Consider the following 11,463-nt stretch of genomic DNA (forward strand, 5'->3'; position numbering starts at 1 on the left):
AGGAGATCTGAGAGAAACTGTAGGAGGGGAAATCTCACCTCCCCAAAGATCAACAAATGAAAATGCTGACTTAAAAATAGTTGGTTAGACACTATAGTATTCCAGCATAGCTATTTATTCACCAAAAATCCAACTGAAAACACACGAGGCTTGCCACAACTATATACACAGAAGCTCCACCCAAAACACACCTCCACCAGTAAACAACCCAACAGAAAAACAGGTGCTTGGAACCTCCCATTTGTTGCATGGACTTCATTCAAACAAATGGCTGGCTCAGCAAGGGAGGCCAATCTGAGTTTAGCTGCAAGGAGCCACTCAAACAATGGGCTTCTTTCAAATGGATATTACGTGATTGGCTGGCTCAGCAAGAGCAGCCAATCTGAGAGTAGCTGCAAGGAGCCTCTCAAACAATGGGCTGCTTTCAAATGGATATTATGTGATGGGCTGGCTCAGCAAGGAAGGCCAATCTGAGTGTAGCTGCAAGGAGCCACACAAAAAATGGGCTTCTTTCAAATGGATATTACGTGATGGGCTGGCTCAGCAAGGGAGGCCAATCTGAGTGTAGCTGCAAGGAGCCACTCAAACAATGGGCTTCTTTCAATTGGATATTATGTGATTGGCTGGCTCAGCAAGGGAGGCCGATCTGAGTGTAGCTGCAAGGAGCCACTCAAACAATGGGCTTCTTTCAAATGGATATTATGTGATGGGCTAACTCAGCAAGGGCAGCCAACCTGAATGCAGCAGCAAGGAGCCTCTCAAACAATGGGCTTCTTTCAAATGGATATTCGTGATGGGCTGGCTCTGCAAGGGCAGCCAATCTGAATGCAGAGGCAAGGAGCCTCTCCAACAAAGGCTCTTCGTTTGAAGCTTCCAGTACACTACGCTGACCTTACATGCTTTGGAGGCATTTTCTTCTCCCCAAACAATGTGCGAGTCACAGGGCTGGTGGTGCTCCCACCTCGCCAAGAGTAAAATCTCCTGTCCCTTAAATGGAGGCTGAATGCCTGGAAATGGGCAGCTGAAGGTGTTCCTGGTCTGGAGGTGAATTATCAGCTGATAATTGTGCGAATCAAAGGAATGTTGAAGGGACAGTTTAACCACTAAGAAGTGAAGTGAGGAGGACTTGAGTGGGGGGAAACTGTGGCTTACCATATACAACCCCCAGCTCTGTGTTTGGGGTTTCCTTCTTCCATTCCCAAACTCTTTAGAGTAACTGGAATCCCCACCCCCACCCCAATACACACACTGATTTGGTGCCCTGTTGAAGGACCATAAAGGTTATAAATAAGCTATGCCTTGGCTGAAGTTGGGTGCAAAGGTGACCTTGGCCTCCCCCACTTCTTAAGATCCAGGCAATGCCTCATTTCCTCCAGAACTGAAGGCCCAAATAGGGGAAGACCGATTTCTTCCCACATACCACTTGCACAGTCTCCCACAACACACACCCTGCACTGACACCTGGCCTCACTCCAATCCGGAGCTCCTCAGGGAAAACTCTCACTCAGTACTACAGCCCTAAGATGAGGTGCTTGCAATGAAAGCCATTAGCCCCACTCCTTCAGCCCCACCAATCTCACCACCTCCACACACAGAGTATCTGAGGGGACATCACCAATAGTGAGAGACAGGTCCCCCCCCCCTTGTAATTCCAGGCAACCATTTTGATGCTCCCGCCATTTCAGGCCTCCTTGCCAGAAAAGGACAATTGGTCAATTCAGGATGCAGGTTGTTTACATTTAGGAGCACATATTTCCTCAAAGGCTTTTTCCAGAAAGGCAAAAAGGGACTCAGAGCTTAGTCTAAGTCATTTCTGGCTCATGTAGCCTGGGGGTGGGAGTTGAGAGGAGGAGGAGGGAATCTAACCTCTCCTTCTTGAATCTCTCTGGGACAATCTGGTGCCGCATGGGGAAGACAACTGGGATTGGGGAATTCATGTATCACAATGTTTCCTGCCAACACTGAGGAAAAATGGCCCTTTCCCACAATACTGGAGTTAGTTGGGGAGCTTGACTGTAAGGCTCCACTAGTCCCAATAACCATATCCTTTGTTTATTTCAAATAGATTCATTTATTAAGACCTAGAGATGCTTACAGGACAGGTAATTGAAAGAACTGAAGAATCAAAGCACACACAGGGATATATAATGGGGGTTCACAGCCGTTACTATTTGGCGGGCACTTCTACCTTAAGGGTCAAATGTTACAACAATAAACAAAAGAGAGGAAGAACTTCATATCAAAGATAGATCCAAATAGGCAGCCATGTTGGTCTGAAGTAGTAGAACAAAATAGGAGTTGATTGCATCTTTAAGACAAACTTAGTTTTATTCAGAACGTAAGCTTTCGTGCCCATGCACGCTTCTTCAGACGAGCACACGAAAGCTTACGTTCTGAATAAAACTAAGTTGGTCTTAAAGGTGCAAACTACTCCTATTTTGTTCATATCAAAGAGATAAGGATGTTTGAAGTTGCTAGGGCACTTCTTCTCACCCTCTAGAGACATAAGAATACTTCATGAGAAGCATCACCCCCCCCCCCTTTGCCAGATGGCCCTGGCTATTAGGTAATAAACACCACAATTCAGCTTCTAAGAGAGAGAGAGATGTAGGAGCTTGACAATGACCCTTTGAGCTTACTGAATTGTCGAGCTGGTGGAGGACACAATCTGTTCTTTTCAATCCAAATTAATCTCACTGCCAGAACTCTTCGGGCTTCAAAGAGACCCAGAAAAGACTGCAGGAGGCTGGACCGGGGAGGGTATAAGGTTCAGAAATGCCTCTCCAGAACTCCTTGGCAAATAAAAATATTTTGAGGATGTAGGATTTTGAGTAAATTGAGGATGTAGGCGGTTCACACTGTGCTTACGCCAGTAGCAGAGAGACTGTGGATATCTGCTATCCTTGGCTTTTTCTTGTCAGCATTTGGAAAACAGGTATGTTTCTGCCAGTTTTGCAGATGTCAGAAAGAGCCACCTTGGCAAATATACTGAGTAGGGCAAATACTAAAAAGGCCCTCCTTTGCATAAGTACTTTCGGAGCATTTCTGAGCTGCCAACACCTGGGCATTCAAAGAAAAGCCATCAGGACCAGCTGTAGGAAAGGCTCACCTCTGTGTGAATTATCTGAGAAACAGGAAGGCTGAATCTCTACCTCAAACTCTTGCTACACAGTGAATATTTATGAGATTCCTCCTCTGTGATGATTCCTTGCTGATTAAGGAGATATGGACTGACCTTTACTCTCCTTCCACCCTCAAAACACATCCTTTCTTTTTTCCCTGTGAGAACTATTTGAGCTCTTTCCTCAGTCCAACTATTTCTATTTGTGACAGTACTGGTCTGCTCGACTTGCAAACCCTGTTGTGCCTACTCCCTCTTTGGCATGGCCAACTCCTGAAGGGAGCTGTTTCTCTTCCTCACACTAGGGTACTCACTGCCACCACCTGCTCATTTTATGGGCTCCCCTGAGAGGAAGAACACTCACAGTTTCTCCTCCTTGTTCTGAGGCCTGGCCTCAAGGTATCCCGCTACCAAGTCCCTGGTTGCCATTGGGACCAAATGCTGTTTGGGGCTCCCCCGGAGAGATGGCTTCCCTCCTCCCTGGGAGTCCCTCTTGCAAAATAATGTATGCAAAGCAGTTGGGCAAATGATGTGGTACAGAGAACCTCTACTTGCATCGAAAGGTTATAATATCTATTCAAAAGGAAACATTTACAAGCTTACATTTAGCAAAGCACCAGGCCAGCAAACAGAAGAACAAAGGAAATTTGGTTAGAAATGCGTCCTTTTCCCCTGGTTCCTACACATGCCCTAACTAGATATTACAAGGACTAGAGCAGGCATTTAAAGCGGACAAAGTGGGAAGATTGCTCCCTTGTTGGTCTATTTTACCTAGACACCTGCATGGTCTGACAAAAAATGGCTGCCGCTGGGAACAGCTCTGCATGAAGGATTCCTTCTCTACATGAAGCTGCATTCTTCCTCAGCAGTCCTATTTAAAAACCCTGCTCCCTTCCCAGGAAAAACATTACCTTTGCCCCAGTGCCCAAAGCCTGCCTAGGAACTTTCTGTTCACTTCCTACTACTCTAGGCAGTTACTCTGAAATCGGTAGTATCTGCAGGGAGCAGAGAAAGAGGAGAGGGAAGGGCCAGTTGAGTGGCAAAGCAGGCAGCTCTCAGCACACCTGGAATGCAGCTGGGTCACACTTCCCTCCTTTGCCCACAAAGGGGAAACTGAGCCATTTTGGAAACCTGCACTCATGGGGGAAGGGGAAAGCTTTTCTCCACACTATCAGTTCCTCCAGGTTAGGATAAGGATTCTGGGCAGATGCAAAGACTACAAGAGTTTACACAGTTTCAACCCTTTCTATGGTCTTGCGGTTGTATTTTAGGTGTGAAATAAGAGAAAAGCTCTTTTCACAAATTAAGCAGTCACATGGTTTATACTCTGAGCATTCAGATGGATTCTCCCTGTGTGAGTTCATAGATGTTTTTGAAGATTACACTCAAAAAGTTTCTCCCTGTGTGGGTTTTTTGATGCTGTAGAAGATTGCCACTCTGACTGAATCTCTTTCCACACTCAGAGCATTCAAAAGGTTTCTCCCCTGTATGGGTTCTTTGGTGCACAAGAAGACTGCCAGTCTGACTGAATCTTTTTCCACACTCTGAGCACTCAAAAGGTTTCTCACCCCTGTGTATTCTTTGATGCTGTTGAAGACCGCTACTCCAATTGAAGCTCTTTCCACATTCTGCACATTCAAATAGTTTCTCTCCAGTGTGAGTTGATAGATGCATTTCAAGGTCGCAACTCTGACTGTATTTCTTCCTACACACAGAGCATTCAAAAGGGTTCTTTTTTGTGTGGGTTCTTAGGTGCCGTTGAAGGTCACTATTTTGAATGAATCTCTTTCCACACTGCAAGCATTCAAAAGGTTTTTCCCCTGTGTGGGTTCTTAGATGCCGCTGCAGATCGCTCCTCCGCCTGAATCTTATCCCACACACTAGGCATTCAAAAGGTTTCTCCCCTGTGTGGGTTTTTTGGTGCATAAGAAGATGGCCAAGCTGACTGAATCTTTTCCCACACTCTGAGCACTCAAAAGGTTTCTCCCCTGTGTGTGTTCTTTGATGCTGTTGAAGACTGCTGTTACACTTGAATCTCTTTCTACATTCTGGACATTCAAATAGTTTCTTTTCAGTGTGTGTTGACAGATGCTTTTGAAGGTTGCAACTCTGACTGTATTTCTTCCCACACACGGAGCATTCAAAAGGGTTCTCTTTTGTGTGGGTTCTTAGATGCCGTTGAAGGTCACTATTTTGAATGAATCTCTTTCCACACTCCGAGCATTCAAAAGGTTTTTCCCCTGTGTGGGTTCTTAGATGCCGCTGCAGATCGCTCCTCTGCTTGAATCTTATCCCACACTCAGAGCATTCAAAAAGTTTCTTCCCTGTGTGCATTCTTTGGTGCACAAGAAGATGGCCATTCTGACTGAATCTTTTCCCACACTCTGAGCACTCAAAAGGTTTCTCCCCTGTGTGTGTTCTTTGATGCTGTTGAAGGCCACTACTCCACTTGAATCTCTTTCCACACTCTGCACATTCAAATAGTTTCTCTCCAGTGTGTGTTGATAGCGTTTGAAGGTTGCAACCCTCACTGTGTTTCTTCCCACTCTCCAAGCATTCAAAAGGGTTCTCTTTTGTGTGGGTTCTTAGGTGCCTTTGAAGGTCACTATTTCGACTGAAGTTCTTTCCACACTCTAAACATTCAAAAGGTTTTTCCCCCGTGTGGGTTCTGAGATGCTGCTGCAGATAGCTCCTCCTGCTGAACAGTATTCCACATTCTGAGCACTCAAAAGGTTTCTCCCCTGTGTGGGTTCTTTGGTGCACAAGAAGACTGCCATTCTGATTGAATCTTTTCCCACACTCTAAGCACTCAAAAGGTTTCTCCCCACTGTGTATTCTTTGATGCCGTTGAAGACCGCTACTCCACTTGAATCTCTTTCCACACTCTGTGCATTCAAAAGGTTTCTCCCCTGTGTGCATTCTTTGGTGCGCAAGAAGCTCTGTTCTGTATTTAAAGTACTTTCCACAACAAAAGCATTTACACGTCTTCATTATACTGTGCCTTGGAAAATGCACATCATATTTTTTTCCATCAGGGAACACCTTTCCAGGCTCTGAGCACAAAAATGGCTTCTCTCTTGAACAAATCTTTTGGTATTTAATAAGGTCTAATTTCTGTGAGAAACCTTCACCATGGTCTGAGCTCCTATAATGTTCCTCTCCTGCATCTGCATCTTGATGTACAAGGAGCTCTGCTCTATAAAGGATGCTCTTTTCACACTCTAAAAATTGATGGATCTCCTTTCCGCTGTGCATTTGCAAATGGAGATTATATTGGGTTTTATCTGAGAAGCTCATTCCGCACTCCAAGCAGTTGTATGTTTCTTCCACCATGTAAATTACTTCACGAAACTCCCCCCCTTGGCAAGGAATTGGTTCATTCCTCTTCTCGACCATGTGGCTGCCTTTCTGCCCCTTAGGTGTGCCTTCATTCCTAAGATTTCCTTTCACATCTTCATTCTTGACTTCATCAGGCGATAGATGATGCAGTTCCTCAACCTCCTCATTCCTCTGATCATCCCCTGCTGGAATAAAAAAGAGAAATCCCATTACATCCTGGGATGGCAGAGAAAGTCCCAAGGCATCTCTGGGAATGCAGTAGAAAAGGACTGGTGGCCCTTTGGCTTCTTCCAGCTTGGATGATCTAAACCAGGGGTGGCCAACAGTAGCTCTCAAGATGTTTTTTGCCTACAACTCCTATCAGTCCCAGCCAGCATGGCTAATGGCTGGGGCTGATGGGAGTTGTAGGCAAAAAACATTTGGAGACCTACCGTTGGCCACCCCTGATCTAAACTAAACCAACCACCCCACACACACATAACTTTCCCCAGAATATCCAATACTGAAGGACACCCCAACCCCTCCAGACCTACTGCTGAGCTTAGACCCAGAATGAGCTTCTGAGTCTCCAGATTTCAGGTCCCAGAAGGCCTTCTTCTCTCATAACCCAGCAGGCTTTATAATTCTACCGAACCAAGAGTTGGCAAGAAGAAAAGCAGAACCTCTGCCTTCCTATTCCTTGCCCATTCCTTTGACATAACTGTGAAGGATACCCACTCACAACCAGCTTGTTTGAGAAGGAAATACTCTCTTGAGAGGCAAAGCACCCTGATTTCTTCCCAGGGATTAATGTGAACATTAGGTCTTGCAAGTGTCCATAATTGGGCCTCTCTGCATACACCACCCCTGTCTCTTTCAAGGCCAAATTCAAGAATGTGGCAATTGGCCCATCGTGGGAACCTGTGTTCAGTTTGTAACAAGATGGGAGGAGGGAGGCAAGAGCAAAGTCATCCTCTTTTAGAGGGTTCATCAAGTGAGCCCCATGATTGGATTTGGAAGATCACCTGATACCAGATGGCAAGAGACCAGGGGAGGCCATACTTACTTAATGTAAGATCCACATAGAATGAATGTCAGATGTTTGAAAGCCACAAGAAGAAGAAGAAGAAGATAATATTGGATTTATATCCCGCCCTCCACTCCGAAGAGTCTCAGAGCGGCTCACAATCTCCTTTACCTTCCTTCCCCACAACAGACACCCTGTGAGGTGGGTGGGGCTGGAGAGGGCTCTCACAGCAGCTGCCCTTTTAAGGACAGAGGCTCAGAGCGGTCTACAATCTTCTTTCTCTTCCTCCTCCACAACAGACACCCTGTGAGGTGGGTGGGGCTGGAGAGGGCTCTCACAGCAGCTGCCCTTTCAAGGACAGAGGCTCAGAGAGGCCTACAATCTCCTTTCCCTTCCTCCCCCACAACAGACACCCTGTGAGGTGGGTGGGGCTGGAGAGGGCTCTCACGGCAGCTGCCCTTTCAAGGACAACCTCTGCCAGAGCTATGGCTGACCCAAGGCCATTCCAGCAGGTGCAAGTGGAGGAGTGGGAATCAAACCCGGTTCTCCCAGATAAGAGTCCGCACACTTAACCACTACACCAAACTGGCTGATGACATGAACATCAGATGTTTGAGAGCTGCAGGAAGGAAGGGAGGGAGGAAGGGAGGGAGGATCTGTCACCACAGCAGCTGTATTTTATAATAATTTTTTATAATACATCTGACATTCATGTCTTGGGCCAGTCTACCCAGCTATGAAGAACATTGTTATCACTGCCACCCAACTCCTCCAGACCCCCCTAGTAGAGGACAGGTAGTGGGGCAGGCCTGAAAATGATCTGCGTCCAATATTTTGATCTCTGCACCATCCCAGTGGCAGCAATTTGCACCTCTGGCACCTATGAAAGATCCTTACCCAGGGAGGCCACGCTCCGATAGTTCTCCAGCATCACCTCCTTGTAGAGGGCTCTTTGGCTCCAATCCAGCAGTGCCCACTCTGCCTCCATGAAATACACGGCCACCTCCTCGAAGGAAAAGGGACACTGAAAGAGAAAGCAGGTTCCCTCGTCAAAGATCATGCCAGACAGAGAAAGCACATTGGAAAGGATAATTCCAGATATATGTGGGATGGAGAGCTTGGCAGGTGTAAAGAGAGTGGGGTTCAGAGCCTCTCTTGTCCAGGCACCTTAGCAGCAAGTACAGGAACAAAAGCCCCACTGAGAAGGCAGAGGGAACCCAAGCTGTCCTCCCTCTCATCTCCCTTACCTGGACCAGAGGTGCAGCAGCTGCTTCCACATCTGTGCAAAGAAGATGGCTTGAGAGCATCTGTGCATTGTCTGCAAGGGAGATAAAGAAGGCAAAGGAGGAAGAAAGACAGTTAGATGAGCCTTCACATTTCATTTACTTGCTTGAATCCTGCTTCGCGCACACACCCGTTTCCAGGGTTGCTAAACCTCGTGCTAGGTACACTCAAGAAATCTGCAATGCTTTTTTGAAAATTCCGGCTAAGGCAAAAGAAAAGCATTATGTCTTCATGAGCCTTGGGGAGTTATAAATGCTGCTCACGTGTTTCAGGCTTCTGTGAGACTTGAACTCTGGAGCTCAAAAAGCACTCCTTTGGGCTGGCGTTTCAAGACCTTGAGACATACAGATAAACAGCTGTGCTTGTGGGTGGTGGAAAAGATCCAAGCTCCAAGTTTTCAACTTCTGCAATGGCTGAGAGCAAGGCAGATCTATTGGATTCACACTATGGGCGTTTCCCCACAGAGCTTACCTCGGAGCGACGTTCCTCTCCACTGCGCAGCGTCTGTGTGGATTTCCCACCAACTGCTCCGCATAACCAGGAAGAGCCGCGGCTTTTGCGTCGCTAACGTAACTGGTTTTTAGCGGTTTACATCTGCGACGCAAAAGGTCCGGCACTTCCTGGTTATGCGGAGCAGTTGGTGGGAAATCCACACAGACGCTGCGCGGTGAAGAGGGACGTCGCTCCGAGGTAAGCTCTGTGGGAAAACGCCCTCTGAATGCCTTACATCCACAAGGCCTGAATGAGGAAGCCTGAATAAGTTATGCGTCTGATATTGCATTGACCTTTGTGTCCTTTTTGTGGGGTAGCACTGACATTCATTAACACACTGGCACTTTCCCCCTTCCCCGTTTCTCCTGCAAATGTTGAGTGGCGCATTCACAATGTATGGCCCCCCCACACACACACACACTCTAATTGCATAATCTCCCAGCCTGGCATATAAGCAATGTGACATCGGACACTTTACACCAGGGGTGGGGAACCTTTTTTCTGCTAAGGGCCATATGGATATTTACAACATCATTTGTGGACCATAAAAATTATCAACCTAAAAAACAGTGCTCTGCTGAGGGAGAATGATTCAGGTCAGCAAAATTAATGCAAATAATTGTTTTTCTATTTGAAGTCATGTGGGGAGAGCCTAATCTGGCGCACACACACACATGACCTGCCACCCTAGGCAAATGCATAGGTCCAGGAACTCAGTAGCATATTAGACCACATCCCCTAATATTAGCATATTAGGTCACACACTCATTGGTATATTAGGCCACACCAGCTGGGATAATCAAGTGCAAACTGAATTGGGACAGTAACTTTTTCAGGCCCTGCAGCAATTCTGGCCAGCCAGCCAGGCCCCAGGGAGGCTGCCGCACAGTACATCTGGGCCCTGTGATCCCTGCCTGGCCCTGGGGAGGCTGCTTCACAGCACGGCTGGGCCCCACGATCCTCGCTGGCCAGCCATGCCCCAGGGAGGCTGCCACATGGCTCAGTTCGGCCCAGCAATCCCCGAGGGCCACACCAAGTGACCTCGAGGGCCACATACGGCCCTCAAGACGGAGGTTTCCCACCCCTGCTTTACACTATACCAGGGGTGGCTGAACTTGTTTAAAATAAGAGCCACATAGAATAAAGGTCAGAAGTTTGAGAGCTGCAAGACATGAACAAATATTACACAGGTCTTTCTTAAAACTCTTAACACTTTCTTTGCACAGAAAGATAAAGTATATATGTATGCACTCGACAGCACAACAATGCTAGAGGGAGACTTTTAAAAAAACAAAAGCTGGGAATAACAGATCCCATAAGACCAGAATAGGGAGAGGGTAGGGAATTTTTTTTTTTTTGCTCCAGTGTGAGAAGGAAACACAGCTACCATATAAATCACCGACCACCGTTTGTATCATTATGCATCTTTCTTTGCCTAGACACCAGGGTTAGTAAATACAGCTTCTATAAGAGTTATGAAACTAAGGGGGAACCCTGAACTGCCCTCTTTAATTCCATCCCTCCTTCCAGCGGCTCCCTCAGCTGTTGCACTCTCTTTCCCCACTGTAGGTCTCCAGGAGAAAAGCTTGCAAACCTACCTATTTCCCTCTCCTTTCCCACATCACACATGGCAGAAATATTCGCCTATCTGTGGGTCAGCTGACTGAGGTCTCGATGCTAAGCATGCAGGAGCCACAGAATATATGTGAAAGAGCTGCATGTGGTTCCCAAGCCACAGTTCGGCCACCTCTGCACTATACAAGGCCCAGTTTGGTGTAGTGGTTAAGTGCGCGGACTCTTATCTGGGAGAACCGGGTTTGATTCCCCACTCCTCCACTTGCACCTGCTGGAATGGCCTTGAGTCAGCCATAGCTCTGGCAGAGGTTGTCCTTGAAAGGGCAGCTGCTGGAAGAGCCCTCTCCAGCCCCACCCACCTCACAGGGTGTCTGTTGTGGGGGAGGAAGGGAAAGGAGATTGTAGGCCGCTCTGAGCCTCTGTCCTTGAAAGGGCAGCTGCTGGGAGAGCCCTCTCCAGCCCCACCCACCTCACAGGGTGTCTGTTGTGGGGGAGGAAGGGAAAGGAGATTGTAGGCCGCTCTGAGCCTCTGTCCTTGAAAGGGCAGCTGCTGTGAGAGCCCTCTCCAGCCCCACCCACCTCACAGGGTGTCTGTTGTGGGGGAGGAAGGGAAAGGAGATTGTAGGCTGCTCTGAGCCTCTGTCCT

The 11,463-nt window shown here is 47.4% G+C and overlaps 1 pseudogene; it reads right to left on the reverse strand.

Moving 5' to 3' along the window:
- Positions 1 to 4,525: 4,525 nt before the first annotated feature.
- LOC132571739 (zinc finger protein ZFP2-like) lies at positions 4,526 to 10,871 on the reverse strand (annotated as a pseudogene).
- Between the last annotated feature and the right edge of the window lie 592 nt (positions 10,872 to 11,463).

The sequence above is a fragment of the Heteronotia binoei genome, chromosome 5 (assembly GCF_032191835.1).
Source record: "Heteronotia binoei isolate CCM8104 ecotype False Entrance Well chromosome 5, APGP_CSIRO_Hbin_v1, whole genome shotgun sequence".
NCBI lineage: Eukaryota > Metazoa > Chordata > Lepidosauria > Squamata > Gekkonidae > Heteronotia > Heteronotia binoei.